The sequence below is a fragment of the Dipteris shenzhenensis genome, chromosome 25 (genome assembly GCF_047967505.1).
Source record: "Dipteris shenzhenensis isolate YYH24624 ecotype China chromosome 25, Dip_SZ_1.0, whole genome shotgun sequence".
Lineage (NCBI taxonomy): Eukaryota > Viridiplantae > Streptophyta > Polypodiopsida > Gleicheniales > Dipteridaceae > Dipteris > Dipteris shenzhenensis.
Window position 1 is genome coordinate 3,927,100 of NC_141620.1, and position 24,198 is coordinate 3,951,297.

Sequence of the window (24,198 nt, forward strand, 5' to 3'; positions counted from 1 at the left end):
GTGAGAGGACTTGAGGGAAGTTGGAAGCATGAAGGAGCTATGGCCACAAAGAATTATGTGTGAGAGGTGCATTGAAAGGTTCCATGGATCTTGACAAAGATGAAACCTGAAAAAATATCGCAATGATAAAGATACATGGTTCATCCTTTTGTACCTCCATGGGCCACATGCATCGCTTAAAAGGGACTTTCACAAGGGGCAACAAACTCAGTGGTCTAAACTCACTTTATTGGCACAAGTTTTTGCAAGTCTGCGGGGATTTATGAACACAAGCATGGTAGAGGGATGGTGCATGAGTTGCAGACCATATATCATAGATTACTTGTGTAGAGAGTAGGGTCTGAAGGAAGCATGGTGGTGAAAGTTGTTGTTTGTATATATCATAGAGTTTCATGTATGCATAGATCTTGATTTGCTAATGGCCACTCCTTTGGATGCATAATAAAGAGGATGAGTGAGGTGCCCGAACCCTGCTCAATGAAGTCACTTTATAGAAAATGTAACTTAGCACAATAGCTATGTAGAGATTGCAGGAGAGTATAAGGGGGGGTCTCCTTTGCAGGTTTTTTCTTACACACAACAAAAAGGGAAAGACACAATAGGTGGAGGATGGAATTGTAGCCATCTTCTTACTTGCATATGCGACACATATTATACATAAAAGAGGGTGGCCACAGCTATATGCATACAAGTCTTTAGAGCCTTCTTTGATGTGGCCTAGTAGCAGAGTGTAGGTTACACACATCCAATAGCTTAAGAAACGTCACACTTTGAGATGACTTTATCACCTTGTAGGACGTTTTTACCAAAAGCTAGTGCAACCCTTATAAATCATACACTAATGTGTGCTAATAAAACATCTTATTTGAGAAGCACAAGAATGAGAGCATGTTTTTTCCTTGTATATTACACACGGAAATGGAAGATCTGCAAAGTAGGTTTTCCTAATGCATGAGAAGCACCGAAGATGCAGTGCCAAATTCTGATGGGGAAGCGTGAATTAAGAAGCTGTAAGAGGAGATGAGTGTGCTGAGGTTGAGGCTGGGGAATCTAAGTGCGCCACCATAGTCATGATAGTCTTATTGTCACTCACCACACCGCGATGGAGAGCACTTTTGTAATTGCCATTAGTTAGCATCTGCAAGCACTCAAAATCCTTGATCAATTGGCGGCATGTAATTGAGGTATCCTTCGTTACTCATTACATACAATGATGCTGCAACGTACCTGTAATCGATCATAGGGTTCACCACCAGCGCATTGGGTATCGGATCCACCGTCAACCACTTCCCATCCTTGCAGAGTTGCAGCCCATCCATGTCTTTATCTTGGAGTAGAATCGTCAGACTGCCGTGGTCCGTGTGACAATCGACCATTCCTCTGAGAAAAATTACATTGGTTAACGTGCTGCACAAGACTAATAATTAACTGCAAAGCAAGACAAGTTCCGGATCAGGGAAACCACCTCAGCTCTTCAGGTTGGGATGGCCACATGTCGAGTTATTTCAAAGATGGAGGAGCCAAATAGCCAAACAAGGAATCCATCCTATCGTTGGCGGAGCCCTTGAAGAATTCGGTATGGCCGTATCCAAGAAGTTCTTCTGTGCACTGATTCTTGGCAATGTAAGTGGATTTGACCTCCACAGGCAGCTCGAAGAATCGCCGGGCAGCCTGCCTAGTGCCCTCGATCGCTGATGTCGGGATTCCATGGTTCACCACCTGCAAAGCATTCGTGCGATCGATTAGGACCATGAGAAATGAGCGAGAAGCATGAGCTAGAGCAAGCGGCAGATGGTTTCCTTTGGTTTCTGTTGGGACTTGAACGAGAACGCACTTGGAAGAAGCCCCATTCTTCACACGCTTTGGCGATTTCTCTCAAAGTTTCTTCTTCGGAAGGTCCGTCGAGGAGGCTCAAGTCGACGAAAGGCAGGAGCCCGGTGTTCTTTTCGGTGGATGAGGTCGTTCAAGGACGGGCACGAGGAACTCCTTTGGCACCGGCTTCTCCACCGACTGGTAATTGGATAACTGTTGCACGAGGCGGCGGGTAATGGTGGGCAGCACATTGTCAGCTCCCAAAGTTCCAGCAGATCCGGCATGGGGGGGAAGAAGAGTAGTCATGGTGCTGGGGGAGGGGAGGCAGTGAATGCGGGGCTGAAATGGTGGGTGCAAACCTTCAAAGAATGGAAGAAACTAGTGGGTGCGGATGAGAAGAACGGTACTGTATTTATCGAGTCTCGACGATAATGGCATGCAGGATTCGTCGCAATCCAAGCTTTGGCGAGGATTTCTTTGACCCGAGACAGATTCTTCTGTGATCCGATCTGCCGAAAGGTAAGATCGCTGCTATAATCTTATATCTCACTTTTCAAACAACTTCCATGATCCATCCTCCCAAATTGCATGTAGTCACAAGAGGGACACTAGTAAAGCTTCCATTTTGAGATCTTTTTGGCGTGCCCTCTCTCGCAAGGGTATAGGAATGGTTTCTCTCCATCCAAAGGTAAAATATTTTCTTGTGTGTCTTTTAATGCTTGGCCACGTGGAAATAGGTGATTCGATCCTGTATCCATGGTTAATTAATGTTTTCATTAGAGAAGATTTTAACATGCGTTGTTTCTTCATGGCGTGCAATCTTGGAATTTCGGGGAACTCATGTCTGCACTTAATTGTATGTTGTTCTCTTGTAGACTGGCAGAAGATTTTCGTATTGATGGACAAGATACTGCATCGAATGGTTCCTTTGGTAGCAGAGGATTATGCTCCTATAAGATTGCGTGCGCTTCTCCAGTAAGAGTCATTCTTGTCTTCTGTGTACTTTGGCGATAGCTGAGCAGGAACATTGTCATGAAGCAATGGATATTGAGGGCAACACGTTTGGGATAGCTATGCTGGGTTTTAAATAAGACTTTGCACTTCTTATTCTACTTAGCTGAAATGCATTATTTGGCTTCTGAATCGTTCGTGTGGACATGCAGAGTTGGTGAAACGATATGGCAAAGGAATGGCAATAGAGGCTCGGGAGGAAAACCTCGATGGTTCTGGTAGGGGCATGCAAGAGATGATGTTCTATCTTTTGCTGTGCTTGTTTGTGTTAGGCGCATGATGCACCATAGGTCTCTAATTTGTGCCAACCTGTTTGTGTTGGATTTGTGCATCGCAGACTCCGCTACTTCAGGAAAAGAGAACACCTACGATGCCTGGGCATGCGTATTCTGTTGGTAGTCCCCTGCTTTGGGAAAACCGCCGAAGGATGGGTAGTTTGCTGAGGCAGTCTTCGACTAACAAATTTACAAAGAGATCCTTATGGAAGGCTTTCCAAGCGGCTACAAAAGTGCATATGCAGAAGGTTTAGTCCTCCTAATTTTCAATCAAGTTCGGTATTGAAGCAGGTTGTTTGTAGGAGGCATATGGACTATGGTGTTGTCCTTTGCAGGTATATTATATATGACCAATAGGTTGTGCACTTACCGCTGTACATATAGCATTTGCAATAGAGAAATTTTGATGACGTTCGATGATGCATGAACGTTATGAACATGACCTGGGCGTTTACTTCTTTTAGTTTTGCTTTGAAAAATTGTAGGAAGATGTTTAAAGGTTCCTTTCATTTGGGTTGCTCATAATGTCGTGTGGGGTGTTTTAGATTGACATTCACTGTAACTTCAGTGTGCTTTCTCAGCTCTGGTCCTGCTGCAAGGATTTAGGATACCAACGTATTTAGTTCTCTACTTTAGTGCCTTGCTCTACCTTGGAGTTTTTTGCTCTCTTTTTCGACATGCAATTTGATTGGACTACGAATAATGCAATTCACAGGTGTACTTGGATTGATGGGAATTGTGCTAGGAAATTTCACGATCAGATTTATTAGTGGCGATGAAGACCATTCATGGTTTCTATCATTCATCCTGTGGACAATGTACATTGAGGAGATTCAGGGGATTGAAGGGAGGTACTGCGTTCATACAGGCTTGTTAATGTGAACGGGGTCATTCGGCCATGTTGAGGATGTAGTGTGATGAGATTTTAGGGATTGCAAGGAGGTTGTGTATGCACAGAACATCTAAGTTCTAGTATGGCATTGGTAGAATTTTTCGATTCCAGAGAGTGAAATGTTTTTCTATTTTGTCATGCAATTTCGATTGGGATTAGAGAGAGTAATTGATATTTTGTGATCATTGGCGTTGGTTTTTTTTGAGTGATTAGTCATGCTAACGTTGCCTTTTATTCAATACATGCATTCACTTATTATATTAATTAAGTGATTGTGTGTGCATATCCTCATTTATTCCATCTTTCATTTGTTGACTTACATTGGCATCCTTTTCTTATGTTTGCTCGAAACATTTTTATTAAGTGATTGTATATTGATTATATGATTGCGTGTGTATTACCTCAAATTCCAAGTTTCATTCACTAGATTACTTTGGCATTCTTTTCTTATGTGTGCTCCAAATGTTACAAACCACAATATGAATAAGAATTACAAGAAATTAAGAAGGGAATAACATGAAGGAAATGACATGATAACACATTATGATTATAGTTCATAGCAAGTTACCCATAAGTTCATCCAACATTAGGGAAGTTCTTACACAATGCTTGGGAATACATTGCAACGAGCATTAGGGGAGAATTAGGGTCTCAAAAGGGCCTCATAAGGAATGGATTAGGGAATGCTTAGTGGGCTAATGCAAGGGGCTTGGAGGGTCCCAAAGAGGCCTAACCAGTCCAACCTAGGTGGGTTAAGCCCACATTTGAGCCCACCTCCTCCCCCCATCAATGAGGGGAGGGGGCCACTTTTTGAAATTTGAATTTCAAATTTCGAATCTCCCTCCCTCCCTCTCTCTCTCTCTCTCTCTCTCCGTCCCTCCCTCTCTCTCCCTCCCTCCCTCCCTCCCTCTCTCTCTCTCTCTCTCTCCGTCCCTCCCTCTCTCTCCCTCCCTCCCTTCCTCCCTCCCTCCTCCTCCTCCTCCTCGCTCTCCCTCTCCCTCTCCCTCCCTCCCCCTCCCTCCTCCTCTCCCCTCCTTCGTCTTGCTCCTCCTCCTCCCTCCTCCCTCTCCCCTCCTCCTTCTCCTTCTGGCTCCTCCTCCCTCCTTCCTCTCTCCTCCTTCTCCAACTGCCCAGGATCCCTCTCCTCTGCTCCTCCCTCCTGCAGAATCTCTCCCCTCCTCCCTTCTGTAGCATCTCTCCCCTCCTCCTCCCTTCTACACCAGCTCCTTCCCTCCCTTCTACACGTGTCGCCCTAGTCTTCTCCTCCTCTTCCTCTTGCTCTCATCTGCTTCTCCTCCTCCCTCTTCCTTGCTACTCTCTCCCTCTCACTGCTCCATCTTTGCCAGCTCTCCCCTACATTTTAGCATGCATCACTAATACCTCTCTTTGAGTACTCATGGCACCATTTAAGGACATATTCAACAAGTACCATATGAACCTACAACCGGAGGCAGAATATGCAAGCACACGCTCTTTGGGATATAGTGGAACTCCTCAAAGTGTGCTCCACAGTCTTCGATTCCAAGGAAAGAAGCATCTTGACCTTTGGGTGGATGGAAACTTGTATCCTTTAGACCCTGCTACCCAAAAGAGTCCTCCTTTTCATACAGTGCATGATGTTTGGTTTGTTGGCAAGGGACATGCTGGATTGCTCGGTTATTGCAATTGATTGAACCATTCTCAGACATTGGCTATGCAAGCAAGCGAGGTGCAGAGAGCCCAAGCAGAAGAACTTGCACATTTGGGAAATATTACTATTGTGGCAATGCATAATAGTATGCAGGATCTCCAATTGCAAAACAAGGAACTCAGTGACAAAGCACATGCACTGGATTTGAAGCGACATGAATTGGAAGAATCAATCTAGAAGCTTGCTAAAAGCAAACAAGATTTGGAAAGGTCTACTATCTATGGCCAAGTTCAACGTGCTGTGGAGAAGGAACGAGAGAAGTCGATAGAACGAGTATAAAAGTTAAAGGGAACACCTTTGGGACTGAAGGAGAGGAAAAGACAATTGCAATCTATGGATGCATTATCAACCAATAGTGGTGCCCGAAAGAGGAGAATATGAGGTTAGTTCCCCAAAATTTCAATGAAATTTCTTACCCCAAAATATTTGTGGTGTTGCATTCTTTCCACTAAGACTCATTCGTACTCTACTTTAGGAATTTCATGGAGGATGTGATGGGAACAATGGAAATGGATGATAGTGATGCTTCATAAGTTTAATAAAGCCAAGTGATGTCATGGAAGTGTTGAAGGACCCTAGACAGAAACAGCTACGTAAATAAGTTGCTAGAGAGGTAATGAAGAATTTCAAGGGCCTCGTCTAAGCAAAGGAGGTGCTTGGAGCTTGTAATGCTACTGATGTAAGTTGTGAAGCTTACAACTCTGTTTTTAAAATTTTCAAGTATGCTATGAAGGAAAAGTATAAGATATCTACAATGCCATTGCCAACCCGTGGTCTGTAAGGCTTGCACGTCAAGAAACAAACCAATGTGCTAGAGAAAAGCTTGGAGGATGCCATTGTGTAAGTGGCACAATGACTTGGAAGAGTAAAAAGAAATCTGGCATCCAAACTTCAGGAGGTCGCTGGAGCACTTCTAGGGCCAATGCAGCTTCCCGCTCCTTAGCTTCTTCATCTATGGGCTCTTCATTGTAGATGTTGGGCTCATCTACAGAAATAAGAGGATTGGAAAGGGTAGGGGCAGGGTCAGGGCTTGAGGTTGAGGCCTCCTCTTCCATTTGTCCCTCCTGGAGAAGGAAAATAAAGGTCATTTCTCAGGATAGGAACCTATTTCCTGTGTTTTCGATGACTCCACATGCTAGGAGGTCATCAATGTCCACCTCCCTAAACCCTAGGGGTGTGAGCTGGGCTCGAAAGCGATCTAAATGCTTCACGAACCTGGGTTCTTGACTGAACAAGTATTTCAAATAATCAATTGGGACCCATCTTTTTGTAGACTCATCAAGTTGATATGCAAAACTTGCGATGTAGTCTTGCATGTACTTGATGAGGTCTTCAAAATCGTCTCGGGCTCCCAAATAGGTGCCTAGGACGTCTACGCTCTTATCAAAGACTGGAAATAACTCCTCCTCTCTATCAATTAATGAAGTATGGGAGATGAAATCGTGGAAGGCAAACCTAGCAGAATCCATGGTAGTTTGGTAGCTGGGAGAACTATGGCTATGATAGTGAAACTTTGAAACTAAAGTAACTTTATAACCTATATATACCCAAATGTTCTAAATATAAAAAATAAAAAGAATTATAAATTTTTTGGAAAAAACTTGACATTGACATGAAACAAAACTGTTCAAAACATCAAAATTAATTGAACCACTATTAATTGGAAAATGTCAAAATCCACAATTGTTCCACCCCACATTTTCTAGACAATCTTCAATATTGCAGGAGGGATAAAAGTGGCACTATGCACGAGCTTCTTTGCATGCTTTCCTACCTTTTTACCATTTAAGGTAAAGTGAAAGGACTCAAACATGCCATCCTCCATGACCAATAGGTGTTCCCACACATCCCTGAGAGTCCACTATGATGTGACAATCACATTCTTGACATCTCCTAAATGAGAACCAATACATAAACTTACCCCTGTATTATCATCATCGTTAGAGTCAAGGGGGAGCCAATTGCCACCTATTTTCTTCCAGCACCTATATTGGAAAGCAAAATATAACATTTGGCGGGAGATGTGGTACTTGACAACCACATTGTCCTTACATACATGGCATTGAAATAGATCACCCTTTTGTTCACCTGACCTGCTTCCCCAATTCACCCCAAGCAATTCCTCAAGGGCATTCTCATGTAGGCACTTGCATGACCAGATAGTTTTTGTTCTGTGCATCTGGATATTATGAAAACAAGAAGCAAAAATGTGCAGAGGCATAAACCAAGACAACCTTACCCATTTAGAGCCAAATGTAAACTTCATGGCCATGCCCACATCCTTTGCAATCTTTTCCTTGTATGATTGCATTATTCTTGTGTCCACCATGCTGCAATTTATGTCTTCAAGTTGTGGTGTTGCAATGCATTAAAGATGGCCATAGCCTGATGCCGTCCTTGGAGTAATGTACTTGGCATTATACCAATAGATATTACTCTGTTTCAAAGCAGAGGACTTCTCTCCAACATGCATTTGCCTTCCTAAATCCTCATGAATGGTAGTAAACTTACCTAAGAAGCACTTGACTGGTTTCCACTCCTCAAAATCTGAAGGAAATACATCTTCTATGCACAAGTGCTATTTCAAAAAACAATTTCAAACTGACTCATTACGCTGGTTCTATTTCAAAATACAATTTCAAGCTGACTCATTACACTCCAAAATCTTACACAAAATACAGACTTACAATGTGATGGTATTGTCGATTGATTGCTTGATGGAGGAAGGCGCATGTCCTTCCCCATGTAGATGTGTTGCACCTTTGCAAGCAATCCTTTCTTCCCAAGCTTGAACTTCATGATGCGGCCCTTCCATTCATGCAAAAGATCACCTCTTTTGCTCTTGGGAAGCTTATGTGGACCCTTGGCAGATCCTCTCATGACTATCCAATCATTCAAGCTGTAGGTGCAAGAGGCACCCATTCACCCAGTGCATTTTTGCTCCTGTGGGATACAAAGTACATGTATGGTCTCCTCACCATGCTTGTACAGAGGTCACAACAGCAATAGTGGACTACAAAGTGCAGCTTGTAGGGAGAGAGCAGCTCCGATAGAGGGAGAGAGAGGGAGGAGGTATAGAGGGTGCAATTAAAGGTTGAGAGAAGCTCCAAGAGGTCCTATAGCTAGGAATGGAGGGAGAAAGAGTTGAGGGGGATGAGCAGCTGCTCCAAGAGGTGTTGTAGCTAGGAATGGAGGGAGAAAGAGCAGAGGGGGATGATCAGCCACTACAAGAGGTACTATAGCTAGGAATGGAGGAAGAAAGAGCAGAGGGGTACTACTGTAGGAGGTGCTGTAGCTAGGAATGGAGAGAGAATGAGCAGCTACTACAGGAGGTGCTGGAGAGGGAGAAACATAGCGGACCAAAGCAGGAGGGGGCAGGCCTGTAACAAGCTGAGAGGGGGGGAAATTTCACCCAGAAGGGCCCACCACCTCTTGAATGACTTGTAGGTTTGTTTGGGGGAGGTGCATATGGGAGAAGGGTCAAGCATGGGTTGAGGGGGGGGGGGGGGATGGTTTGAGTGGTCCCTGGTGTAAGAGGAGTAGCCAATAGGGGTTGTTTGCAGGTTTGCCCACCCTCCACCTCAACATGGCATTGCCCCATAAAAAGGAGCACTCCCATTGGTACACCTCAAATACCTCACTAATCCCTTGAAATTAGGAAACACTAATTGGGGGCCCTTTGGAGACCCCAATTCTCCCCTAATGTAAAGTTTCATCCACCTCACCTAGCAATATCAATGATGAAGTCAATTCATCATTTGTAGCGAGGATGACGAAAAAGGTCAACCTTTGGCATATGGTGGTCAAAACTTGCAAGCTTTAGTCCCAATAGATAACAATATTATAGAACACGCCAACTCGCTTCCATTGTTGTACATATGGTAGATGACTGGGTGCATTAGCCCTAGGTTCGCCTTTGAAGGGAAACTCCTAGTTAAATATGGAACATACAAGGCAAAAGGTGTTGGCTATCCTGTTGTGTTTTTATAGATAGACACAATTGTCACAATGTCATATTTTGTTGTGCCTCATGCCTATGTGGATCAATTCAAAGTTAAACTTGAAGTGGAATCCTTATGATAGGATATAAGGTCATACCGTGCTCACGAGGAACATAGGTGAAGGAGGTCCTTGTCAATATTCTATTCACCTTGATTCCACAACGAGTGTACTCAAAGATGAACCATTTGAGGGCGTTATCACACTATTGAATGATCACAAACTTGCATCCCATGTGTCTTATTTTACCAAGAATAGGTATGGTAGGGCACTATATCATTCGTTGTCATCAAAGTGGACATTAATGGGGAGCTGCAGATCAATTGATTATTGTAAATGGCCCTAGAAATGAGGATCACGATGTGGTGAGTGGATGCCATAGAAATACTCATTGAAATTTTTATGGTTTGTTTGCTTTGAGATTGTGTTTGAATGGCATTGAAACTTGCATCTCACAAGTTTTGTGAATGAGTCTGAAGGACTCTTCGGGCACTTGGTGCAAGAGTACAATGAAGAGGTCATTGTTGTCATGTATTTGCTAGAGAATCTGTCCTACATGTCTGTAAGAAACAGTCTGTGCATGTTCCACTTCACGATCTTGGCCAACATAGGGACCAAAGAAATAAGAGCACACACAAGTGTTTGTCATACAAGTGGGAAGCCTTGGATATGGTCGCATGGTAATTCCTAACCCTATGCCTTGTAAGTTCAATACGATATTATTAACAATGTTCTTGTATGTATTGTTTTGTAGGTGATTGGATTGCTTGAGTTTGCAAACGTAGCTCATTGAGTACTATTACAGTGTTTGCACTAGCACGTGTGTGAGTCTAGACTGGTGACGCCCTTTTTGCTCTACAACTGCAACCGCTCCCAGATCATTTCCCAGACTCCAAGCTTGACAAAGAAGATAGTGCTCCGTAGAGGTGATGTGGCCATTGTTCAATCACGGGGGACCCATGTTGACACCATTCTCCCATTAGAGGCCCCTTTCTTATAGCTTCATAGTGAGAGTGTTCTTTGTGTATGCTCAATGCTCCATTGCATTAAGTGTAGTGGCACTTTCACCGTGAATAGCTTTGGCCATGTTATTGCTTAATTCATCATGCAATGTTTGTAATGGATTTTTAAGCATATAAGAAAATGTTTGTTTCCACATGATTCCATTAGTTTTTTTGAACAATTTTAAGGTTCATTTTATTCAACTTCATAATTTCAAAGACATGGACATCTCTTTCAAAAAAGAGACTCTTGAAAACCTTAATGCATTTGATGCTGTTGCTAACGAAAATTTCTTTCAAAACCACCCCCATAATACAAACATTATAAGATGCTTGATTGATGTTATTCCTTTTCACTCATATTCATCATTATTAGAAATCATTACACAATGCATTCAAGGAGACGCAAACTCAAGTAATTGCCCATGGAATGCCTTTCACAATGTGGACATGGATTGGAATAATGAAACTGCTTGTGCTAAAAAATTTGGGATGATGGTAGCTAGCATCTCTACCTCAAGATCATTGTTATATAGCTATTTGACTAAACTTTCACAACATTTAGGTTGCTCTTTCAAAGTGCTTTGTAGAATTGTTACACGTGTACAAAGATTTCCATGTTTGCTTTCTTGGAAGTATTGGCTTTCACACACTTCTTCTTGATGAAAAAATAGCTCCAATGAAAATTTCTCCTTTGCATGAAAGAAAACAGAAAAGTGCATATGTGACTTGGGAAAAAGAGCATGAAAAGAAACTTGCAGTAGTCCTTCAAATTTCCCCTAATTTGAGTGCCAAACAAGTTGCTACAATGTTTATTCAAACACATAGAAATGCATATTACCCTATCCAATCAATTATGCATGAGATATATAGAATGAAAGATGTAAATGTAGCAAGGGTTCACACATCGAGCACATTGCATACAATTTATAACATAGAGCATACTGTAGGAATAAATACGAGTGCACACAAGCAACCTACCATGGAACAAACAGAGAGTGAAAATATGTCAAGAAAGAGAAAAGGACATGATAATATTCCTGGCACTAAGTATCTAAGAATAATACAAGACTCTCCACATCATGCTTGTATATGTTGCAACACTTTAACATTTCCTTCAAAGCTAAAGACAATAAGATCATCAATGAATTCTCTCTTGATTCAAAATTATATCATTGAAAGCAAAATTCATGTAAACAAAACATTTTTTTGTGCAATTTGTTTCAAACATATCAAACGTAATGTTATGCCTACCTTCTACCATAAGAACATCGTTCTTACAAAACAAACTATGTTTACAAGTGCCTTGAATGATATTGAGGCACAAATCATATCACTATACATTCCTTTCGCCCTTTCATAGCCAATATGGTCTTAAAGGAGCGTTGTCAATGTATTTGCAGATTTGCAGATGTTGATAGAGCTTGATGTGTTGATAGAGCTCGATGTGTCCTCCCATGGTTCCTCATGGATGTGCAACGACCATGGTGGATATCAAGAGGAAAGTTGAGTAAACACATAATTATATGAGTTGCTTGTTGGTAAGGCCTACTCTTACAATGTATGCATTGAAGGAACTTTTACTTACCCCGCTATACAAGGAGAACAAAGTCCGATTGAATTTCACTTGACACAAAATTTTGAACGCTTGCAAAGAAAACCATTATAACAAGACTCACCAATTGCAACTTCTGCTAATGATGAGAATGAGAACCTTGAATCCGACACACTAGTACATCAAATTTACACTAGTCAATAAGTAATTAACTTTGAAGACAAAACAATAGTCGTTGCACCTTCATAATTCTTCTCGCCTTCTAGCATATTCAAGGATAAATATTATGAAGAGCTTGCATTTCGTAAGCTCTTTCATGGTCACCCATGCATGTACAATGTACCACAACATACTTCCTACCAAGAAATTGCATCCTGGGAACTCACAAACAATGACCGTCACTTTGCATGGTCTATAGAGAACCTTTTCTTCAAAACAATGAAAGTATTCAAGTTTTTTCCTCAACATGGGTGTGCATGCATGAAGCACAATTGAGGAAAACATTGAAATCAAAAGATGCACTAGAGAAAATAGACATAAAATGCCTTCTTTGTTTGAACATTGGTTAAAATGACTTTTCTTCTTTGCACACTTTTGCAGACTATAAGGTGAAGCTCCAAAAAAATTTGTTTGCCATGGTCTGCCAGCTAGGACCCCCAACTTTTTTCATTACTTTTTTTGCTATTGAGAGGTTATGGAAACCTTTACTATAACTCCTACAAAAACTTCAGCATGGATTAAACGAAAATGATGAAACTAGTGCTTCCAACAAAGTATGGAACTTGATTCAAAAAGGCTAAGTTAATGTTGATTTAGTACTATGCTCAAAAATACAAAGCAATTAAACGCTTTCTAAAGCAAGATCCCTCTATCATAGACAAAGTCATGGACTTCTTCTTTGTTACCAAATTCAAAAATTGAGGTAGCCAACATGACCATGGTATACTTTGGATCCAATGGTTGCCTACATATGGTACCTCAACAAATGAAGAAATAGAAGAATTTGTCGATAGATACATATGTTGTGACATATCAAAGCTTGACCTGCCAAACCTTGACATTGAATCCCATAAGCACAAGAAGTCTTACAAACAAAGACAAAAGGCTTGTCGCTTTGGATTCCCTCGTCCACCCATGTGCACAACCAAGCTTTTGATTCCTCTACCTAGAGAAGAAATTGTGCGTAAATGGAAAGAGCAACTCTACAATTTTAGCAAGCCCATCAACCCTTCAACTAACATTTGTTGAGTACTTGGTAGGACTTAACCTTAGTGAAGAAGAATACATTTTTACATTGCATTTAAGTACTAGCCATCCTACAATGTTTCTAAGATGAGAGCCTAAGGACATGCTCGCTAACAACTTCAACCCGACTATATCAAATTTTTTGAAAGCTAAGACCGAACTTCTATTCATATAAAATCGACATGGAGAAGCATCATATTGTAGATCATACATGACAAAAGTAGACAAGGAAACTGTTGAAGCTGTTCAAAGAACATTCACTAAGTGAATTCAATCAAACGTCCCTGCCAATGAGTGTATATGCACATTTGGCAACACAATACCCAATACACAGCATGTAAGCACTCGACAAGCTGAATTCAATCAAACACCTCTACCAATGAGTGTATACGCACATTTGGCAACACGATACCCAATGCACATCATGTAAACACTCAAGACGCTATGTAATTATGCCTCTCACTACCTCTAACAGAGAGCTAACAGAGCTCTAACATCAAGTACTAGAGAGTTCTCCTACATTAACACTAGCCCTCCTAAGGAGAGAGCTTTTCTACTAAAACTATGAGAGGCTTATAGAGGACTTAGAGAAGATGGTGGACCCTAATAGCAATGACATCTTCTTTGCAAATAGTATCACAAATTGCTTGCAACAGAAACCAAGTATCCACACTGTTTGCTTGCCCTCATTTGCTTTGCTGTGCTAAAACTAAGAGAGGACTTAGAGAAGATGGACCCTAAGAACAATAACATCTTCTTTCCATATATTATCACAAAGTACTTGCAACAAAAACCAAGCATCCACAATCTTTGCTTGGCCTCATTTGTTAGTGAATATGGAGGAAACAAAAACAATCAAGAAATGTAAGCAAGAAAGAATTGTCTATTTTAATAACTATAGCAAGAGTCTAAACCCTAAGAGACATTATAGAGAATTATGCTTGCTTTACTTGCATTTCATTGAACATGATAGTTCATTAAGTATGAACATCCAATTTAACAAATAGAGCCCAATCCATTGAAATGAATAGAGCCCAATTTAACAAACTAATTTCCTTCAAGCCAACGCCTTTCAATTCCACCTTTCAATTCCACTATAACAAATTCTTCAACATCTTTAAGCTACAATCAACATTACAAAAAAAGAGAGCTTAAATTGCAAGTTCATCTTCCCAAAGGTCACAAGAAAAATCAATTCATTGATCATCTTCACTTCACATACAAAGGACAACCAAACAATGAGTATCACGACCCAATTTGAGCTTTTAATTCAGATCAATGCACAATAGTAGAGGACATTATGCTAAAGAAAAGGCTCAAGCCAACAACCCCTCTACACTTATTTCTATTTGGTAATGTAGGCATTGGCAAGAAATTCACATTGCTTGTACTAATCGAAGCATTGATAGGGCACTATTCTCACCACAATACATCTGATAGTAGCTTGCCAAGAGTTCTTGTCCTAGGATACACAGGAAAAGTTGTGTTTAATGTGGATGGAACCATCATGCACTCTGCACTTCATTTACCACTCATGACCTCAAAATACAAATCCCTTTTAGTACAGATACTCCAAACACTTCCATCATTATACAAGGACCTGGACGTAATAGTTTTTTATGAGGTTTCCCTTATTGGGCAGAATACATTTATTGCAGTAGACATGCGCATGTGAGAGAACTAACACAACCACTCGGAGCCATTTTGAGGTCTTGATGTATTGCTTTGAAAAGACTTATGGAGTTGGTGCCTAACGATACTTATAATGTGACGATACTCTACTCTTACTAGTAAGTAGTAGCTTGCATCAACTTTGCACTCTACCCCAGATGATTGTCATCGTCGTTGTTGGCTTCCACCACCACCACCTTCTTCCTCAACACTCCTCGTTTCTTGCCTCTCGAGGTTTCTATACATTCATGTTCACATCCCCCCTTCATCCTTAAGTCGAGCGCTCTTTCACCCAAGCTTTATCAAGCTCTGAGCTCACCTTGGTAGTACGTTGTAGCAACATGAGCTCCTTTCACTTCCTCTATTTGAGTCAGCTGCCTCGCTTGAGTCGATTGGTTGATAGATTTTTGCTTCCGATTCCAGCTCTGGATTAGCCAATCTAAGAATCATCGACTCCCAACTAATATTTATGGGGGTGTCTTGCTTAGATTCACTTGCAGCACGCTTTGCTTGAATTGATTAGTGGCGTTCCCTGCTTCTTTGGCTAGTTGGAGATCATACCAATCTTTGGATTAGCAAGTCTGAGAATCAACAACATCCAACTAAAATTTACAGTGGTTTCCTATCAATGACAAAGTCTTGATCTTCTCGGACAAGGAAGCCACCTTATCAATGCTACCTTGTATTTGGAAGGACCACATAATGTACAATAAGCTAAAGAAGTTAATGCACTCAAATGACCACAAGATCTTGGAGATTTTAAACCACATTTAAATTGGCACACAAGCACACAGATTTGAACTACTTAAGCACACTATATCATCGTTCACCTCTAAACAAGCATGAAATTCTACACCTCTACTACAAAAATGGAGTAAAAGACAAGCATAATGAAGACATCTTCCACATGTTGAGCCTCCAAGCACACTTCATTAAATCAATAGACATTACCCATAGACCCAAAGAACACCGGAGGCCTTCATGCAAAGCTAAGGCTTGAACCTAGCATGATAGTTGAACTTTGTTCAAGAAATCTTAACATTGTGGATGCTTAGTCAATGGGGATGATGCCATATTCATGGACTCCAACATGGACAAAAACCCCATTTGTTGCATGGGTAAATTTCACCGACATGAGAATTGGCTCTAGGACACACTCCCAAAATCAATGTTCTATGCAAACAAAACCCAGTCTTCATGGACACCAATCTGCCAAGTCACTGGTGAATTCCAAATAGAAAAGAACCTTCTCAACACTGTTTGCAGGCACCAATTTCCATTACAACTAGCATCTACATGTACAATTCATCGCCCTTAAGGTCCTTCCATGGACTATTTAGGATTTGACCCTACTATCATAAAATCTCTTATTCTGCATTATCCTGTGTGCGAGATCCATCTCGCCTCTGCATGTTGCAACCATCGAAAATGAAACATATCAAAGTAGACATGTTTTCTTTGCAAGAAATTCAACGATTAAAAACAACGCATGAAGGGAAATTTGATTGCATCAATCTTAGTCAACAATACCCAACATTGCCAATCCTATAATCCTTGAACACAAGGGCAAGAGGACATACTATTCGATCCAAAAACCCTCACATCACATATATTTTTCCTTCAAGAATACACCCACACTCCCATCATAATCCTATCATCCCAAACTTCAAATATATCACTAAAACAATGGGCCTAGGAGTTTCAACTTACTATAGAAGAAAAATACATCTAGTACACAAGCAATGATGGAGTCAAGTGCTTACTAACAATTTTCCAATCAATCCTTGCAAAAAAAATCTATAATAATCGTATATCAAGCACCAAGAACACAAACAAATATCCTCATCCATTCACTAGACCACATGCTTACATTATAAAAACATTCCCACATATATCTTAGGAGACTTAACATTGACTATAGAATGAAAACATATAACAAGCCAAGAAGCGAGTTTTTGAGGCGAAACCCGAGGCGGAAACCCAGCTCTGGCTAGGAAACAAAATTTGTCCTTCACACAAATACTTGGGGGGGAGTGTATGTATAGTAGAAGAATAGCTATAACTTTTAATGCACAACAAGAATCCTACAATCTAGGGAAGAATCAACTCCAAGTGTTTTTCAATACAAGTTTGGAATCGTACCAATGCCAGTCAATGGATCCCGTACAACAAAAACTTGAGAGAAACAACAAATCTTGCAAAGATTTGAAAATTGTCCAAATGAAAGAATGTTATGCATCATAAAATACAATTCCATATTCCATTACTCACAAACAAAGTACAAGTTTCTTTTAAATACCTTGAAGTGGGTGTCTTAACATTCAACATCCTATAAGCACGTATTTACTTTTTGTTTTGTTTTGAAGTGGGTGTCTTAACATTCAACATCCTATAAGCATGCATTTACTCTTTGATTCAAATGCAAGGATATATGTTGTATAGCTAGATGATCAATCCAACTTGGAGAGGATCAATCATCACTGAACGGTATGCTTGCACGATACATCTCAGATAGATGATTTGCTTGATGAAATCATGCTTACCGATAAATAGATATTTTAACACCATAGATGAAGGTACCAAGGTTTTAAAAAGTACGTTTAAAAAAAAATAAAATACATACATTTTGATTTAAAAACGCTGCCTAACGCCTTAAATGCACAAAAATTCATTTATTCCCACCAGCTGCCGATCACGAGCATACCGCGCACTTTGTCAAAATATCATGCGGTATGTAACTTTGGGCTCCGCACGATATAAATCCATACCGCACAGTGAGATGAACCCCACATGGTCCCACAGACATACTGCATGGTTTTTTTAAGGATTCTAGGAGACAACGCTTGGTGACACACCCATATTGCATAGTATTTGTCATATCGGCACGTGTGACATTGTGTACTATCCGATTTGAAATGATTTGCAATTGGGGCCCATTAACACACCGTGTGGTTGGGGGAGGTAATATGCGATGTCACTGTGAAATGTTATAAAATGACCTCGCCTCCGTCACTACCATGTGCATACAACTATCGCTTTCTTCTGCTTGTCTGCTTTGTTTCTTCTTTGGGTGAGGTCTTTTCTTTAGTCTTTGGTGTCAATCAATTGGGCCATTGTGATGGCCCACCTTGGCTGGTCGGAATCACCTTGCCCTGGCATTGATTTAATATACCCTGTCGGTTGTGAGTGGTTTAATTTACATAAGCATTGCAAATTTGCATGTGTAATTCAAGTGTTCTTTATTTTAAAGTAGTTTGAGTGCTTACAAAATGATTGTTGCATGCGCTAGATCACTACACACCCATCCTTGATGGCAACACAAGAGCAATTGAAGACTTAGGTTATGATGCTTGTTCGTAACTTAACGATCGAGCACCTAATAGGATTGAGTGATGAAGAAATGTAGGCCCATGCAACCTCAAAATATTTACGTGATCAAATGCTAACCTGAGTATTTGACCTTCTATACATGAGCTAGCTCGAACGTGGCCAAATGTCATGGTCAGAGGTTAAATTGATAGTTGATCTTTTTTTAGGCAGGTAGCATTGTGCCATGAAATGAAATACTTGCTTCTCGTTGAGCCACGTGTCATGGTTTTATCAATAGGAAATATAAATATTAAATGAAAACCTTCGCCTCAAACGGCACGAAACTGTCAAAATTGTCTCCTTTTTCTTGTTATTCAAAGTTCCCTCACCACACCGGTCCCGTTTCTCTACCTCTCCTTCCATCTATATTCCTTTTTTCCTAGCTCCTCCTGCCTGATGGCTCCCCTCTGCTTCTTTGGCACTCAAATCGTTTGATATCCCAACGAATCTATAGAGTAGGAATGAGGATCTCATGTGTAGAAGAACCTGCCCCTCTACCTCTTCTCTCCCCACAATACCATCCTTCCCTTGTCTCAACTAATTGATCGTGTTGGCCTTGCACCACATGCCCTTCACCAAGTTCGAAAACTACGACATGGATCCGGAGGCGAATGAGCTGGCGCTCTCCATTACCGAGTTCCATCTACGAATCAGTTGCCGAAGACAAATCAACTGTGTTGCCAAGCAAATTCCGATCACGAGCAGAAAAACGAGGGTTGGTAGTGTCATGGGCACCTCAACACCACTGCTAACGGATGAATAAGTAGGCGGATTTTTGAAGCATTGAGTACATCATTGAGGTAGCAACATCTACATGTGAGTGCGATGCTTCATTCTCCTCTCATGATCTTCTCTAAGTTTTGCAACAAGCTCACGTCCAGAATATTTTGGTTTTTTCTTTCCCTACCTTTTGGTTCGTTTAAGAGCCTCAACAAGTCTGTAAAGATCCTCAAGTTTCCTATTCTTTAGCAGCATAGATCATGAGCCTCTTCTCCTTGAATATCATGTATAGAAGCATCGATGACGATAACTATGGTGATGACGATGATCTTGAAACGCCTTTCAAAACAGCGGCGATGTCGACCATTGAAAATAAAGGCTATTGCAAAGCCTGACAAAGTTACGATGTTACCTCAAAGGAACAACACCTCCTTGCTTTTCTTGCTGGCTGACAGAGGTTTGAACAATCCTCTACTACTCCATTACCTTGGACAATGAGCTCCTTCCCTTGCACAATCCTCTACTACTCCATTCCCCTCGACAACGAGCTCCTTCCCCTAGACTAAATTCATATCTAATGTCTAAAGGCAAAAACGAAAGTCTAAATTTTGTATCTATATGAGGAACATTTAAATGGTCAAATATTTAACAATTAAAGTAAGGCAACTTATACAAAGTTTACTTTGGAAAAAAACAATTGACTAAGAACAAATAACTACAAGAATAAATAATAAATCAAAAAAACTTAAGTCTTTAAAATGAAGAAAAAATAGAAAATTTTTTAGTAGATGATGAAGAAGGGGTTGATTTAAACGATGATTAGTATTTAGAGGTCAAAACCTCAAAGCATTACATGAATGAATGTTAATAAAGAAAATGAATAATTACCTTTAGAGTAAATGCATGTATATCTAAGAAAACTTTAAATAAATGGAGACTAAAAATAAACAGAACCTGTCACTATAAATGCAAAAGGCATCAGTGTTACATTTTTTATATGCGTTCATAGCAAGACCTTCATTTTGTGCTTGTTTATCCGTGTGTTTTTATAAAGAAGTCTCACCTGTTTCTAATACAATAGTCTGATACAAGACTCAGCATAAGAGAATAGTATAATACAAAGGTTGCAGTAGGAGCCCGACAGCCAAGACTTATCCGTGGTCGAGAGCCAAAATTGTAAAACGGGAGAAGTAGCATTGAGCAAGGTGATCTCGGGGGAGACCTGTCTTAGTGGCAAGCACAATACGATGTGCACAAGGTAAATAAGGTAGATAAAAGTTGCCATGCAGTAACGATGCCAGCCCAAGAGCCTGAAGAAGGCTCTTAGGTAGTCAAGCACAACAAAAAGTTAGCGTAGGGGCTAGCCAGAGACCCGAACTGCTAAGCATGCAGCTAACCAGAAAAGCAATAAGGTACTTGAAAGCAACAAAAATAAAAGGGTGACACACAGCCAACACGACGAGCAAAATTTTGGCTACTGTGCTAGAAGTTGATGGAAATAGAAGGTGTTTATATCGTGGGAAGATGAAGGAGCATGAAGGTCAGAAGAAATGATAACTTGTACAAGCACAGGGGGGTTTAATTTGATGGAAGTGAATAAGAAGAAGCAACGTGCTTAAGTTCTTGCAAGTAAGCTGTGTAGCAAGCCTTTAATCCAAAATACCAGCCTTCCTGAAAGCCGACAACTTCAGAAGAGTTTCGCCAGCAAGTTCGGGCTTGCAGAGCAGCGCAATGGAGAAGAAGTAATAGCAGCATATCAATAGTAACTATAAGCTTTTAAATGGCCACGTAAAGAGCACCATACTACTAAGGGCCTTAGCACATGGATGGGGCTAGCATGGGTTTAGGATGGGAATATTTTTGTCATCATTACTCCCATCCTACACCAAGTGGTCTAGGATGGATTTAGAATGGGAGTAGCCACTTTTTCTCCCATCTTGGACCATGGCCTCTAGACCCTGGCAGCCAGAATGGGTTCCCCTTTTTTTTTTAGATTCAAAAACATGGAAGGATGACATGTGTCCTTGTCCCCACAAGGTCCCCACCTCTTAAACACATAAAATGATGCCATGTGTCCTCTTCCTTCTAAACCCATACCTAGTTCTTTTTTTGTTAGCACATGGTGGGATGGGAATAGGATAGAAATATGCATGGGACCACTTGGGACCACCTTTTCCCATTCCCATCCAATTTCTTCCCATGTGCTAAGCCCCTAAGTAGAACCATTACATAGTCTAATAAATTGGACATAAAAGGGGAAGAAATGGATAAATGTCATGGATGGCAAGACGACGGTTATCCTCCCTTCTCCATCCCCCATGTGTGTGTGCGGATATTTCAAGACAAACATAATCCATTTCAATCCTTTCAATACGAGAAGCCACAAGACAAACTTTAGAAGAAGGTTCTTTACATTAAATATTGGATTTTGCTATACAAAAATACCACATGACATTGAAGGAGCTCCACTCACCTGCATCCATCCACACAAAAGCCAAGTTAGAACAAGCACTTTTTAAATGTGGGACTGCAGGCTTCAAGGCACAACTCCGCTTGTTATTGATGTCACAATATCACATGATATATACAAAAAATATAATCTCCAACACCCTTGGTTGGCGGTGCCTCATATGGCACTTCTACATCAGAATCACAAGTCTCCAGATGCTCCCTATAGGTGGGGCACATAAATAAATCCTCTCTTAAAGATATTCTCCATCATCATTCCATGCAAAAAGAACAAGACAAAGCGTGCCTCCCATAGTATGTATAATGATCTTAACTCAAGACTGGAAGCAATAGGGCAAAACTTCTTATATTCGATATGTAGCTAAAGTGCCACCTTAATGGGATCAAACCCACACTTAAAGGTCGTACCATTGAAACATTAACGGTAATTAAAAAGTGCCACGTTGTTGGCATGAAGCCATTCAAAAAATATATCCACCCACATTCTTCACAATGGCATCAAGTCATGCGTTGGTCATAACAAAAGGTGAGTTTATAACTTTTAAGCTCATACGATTAGTCGTGTATGGATAGTAGCTTATGCATATGAATATAAAGTAATCATGTATAGCTATGCCATGTAGTAGAAGCAATGTAAAGGACCCCAATCAAAATACGCATGCGTTAAAACAGAATGGTCCAACCACAAGATAAGTGGAAAGAATACCTCCGATGAGCATTGTTTGGCTCGGTGCTTGTGGTGTTCAACTTTCTCAGGCCCCTCAGCGATATGCATTGTCCACTTATATGTCAAGCATAAGATTCAAGACCACGGCCATCGACCCATAGATCCATCATTCGAGCTTCACTTGATTTTGGGTGTTGCGGATCTATGGAGTTCTGGCATCTAGTGTAGTAATAGAGGCTCATGAGCATGACCAGCAACAAGCAGAGTTGCATTAGAGAAGTATATGTGTTTGCCCTGCTATCAACCGTGGCACACAATTGTTTCTCAGTGGAGTTTGCAAGGCGCAATCATTGCTGGGGCCTTCAACCGCACACTATAAGCTACTATTCCGTGGTTCTCAAGATGATGGCTAAGAATTATACACTGAGTACATGACTCTTGCACTGCATGGCGACGATGATCTACTAGACGAGTGGATCCATATATATAGCTTTATCAATGAATCCACCGACTGAGTCGGGGTAGAGCTAGGTCTCACTCCCATTATGGCACTGAGAACGGCCAACTACTAGTCAAATAGAATGTGAGGTATACTTTAGAGGCTCCATGGTTTTATTCAGTGATAGAGTTTGGCTGACTATATTCTATCCTCCTTAGTTCCACTCACTTAGTGGGATGGGGACTATAATGCAAATAATAGTGTATTTATCTTGCAACGGCCAGAAACTAGGAAACAAATGGTTGATGATAGTTTATCAAAAATTTAAGGTTCATGTATTTATTTGTTTCATATCACCATAGTATACCATGTCTTCACACTTTGCTCCCTTATCTAAGATATTGATAAGGATCTACTAATCATATACTCCCTAAAGCAAGTACAATTTCATATACTCCATGGGATTTAAGTTTATGTTGCCTTATGCATAATACTATGACCTATGGTTGGTCTAATAAAGCCTTTAGCCAGCCATACACCATGCTTGGTATTTACGCAATGCCAACGCTACGCTTGAATCATTGTGTCAAGCAATAATGTCATTATTAGCGTAATGTCATTATTTTAAGCAATGTTAACACTATGACTGAATCATTATCAAGCACTAATGTCATTATAAGTGCCTTTGTGTGTGTGTGTGCATGCGCGCGTGCATGTGTGTGTGTTGCCTACTTTTTCAATTAATCACGTCTCCACGAGGTCTGCAGCTCTTTTCACTTCTCATTTGAAAAAATAACATAAATTAAGAAGTCCCTTTTACATCTATTTTTTGCTCAAGGCCATGATCAGACTCAAATATAAAAATAGCAAACTCAACAAGGGCTCAATATTAAATTGTCCCTTTGTAACTCTATTGCAATCAAGCAGTAAAATCCTCATCAAGGAAAATCAAGGGTTTTTTTTCAACATTAGTACCCATTTTCTTATATTTCAATGTGCATGGAACATCAAGCATGATTTAGGTTGTCCATTGACCTCTCTTTGTCCAATTTTCGATAGGACAATATTAACCCCATGATGTTCTCCATTAAATATGTATTCCAAAATAATTATTTTTATAATTTCATAGTATCATCATATAAGCATTTATCAATGTATGGGGGGACATACTCGCTCAACTTTATTTTATTCCTATTTGTTTTGGAGCATGGAGGATAATTAACTTATGTGTGTCCATGGATTAATTTATTTATTTGAGTTAATTTATTTATTTTAAGCTATGTCTAAGAGGAGTGCAAAGGGTAGGATTCGAAACCATAATGTTGTCTTTCGCACGTGTGAGCCCTACCACTAAGCTATAGGGTGGAAAAGCATACCAATTAC

The 24,198-nt window shown here is 40.5% G+C and overlaps 1 pseudogene; it reads right to left on the minus strand.

The window, feature by feature from the left end:
• Positions 1-1,000: 1,000 nt before the first annotated feature.
• On the minus strand, positions 1,001-2,118 carry LOC147885327 (fe(II)/2-oxoglutarate-dependent dioxygenase 3-like; annotated as a pseudogene).
• Positions 2,119-24,198: the final 22,080 nt, after the last annotated feature.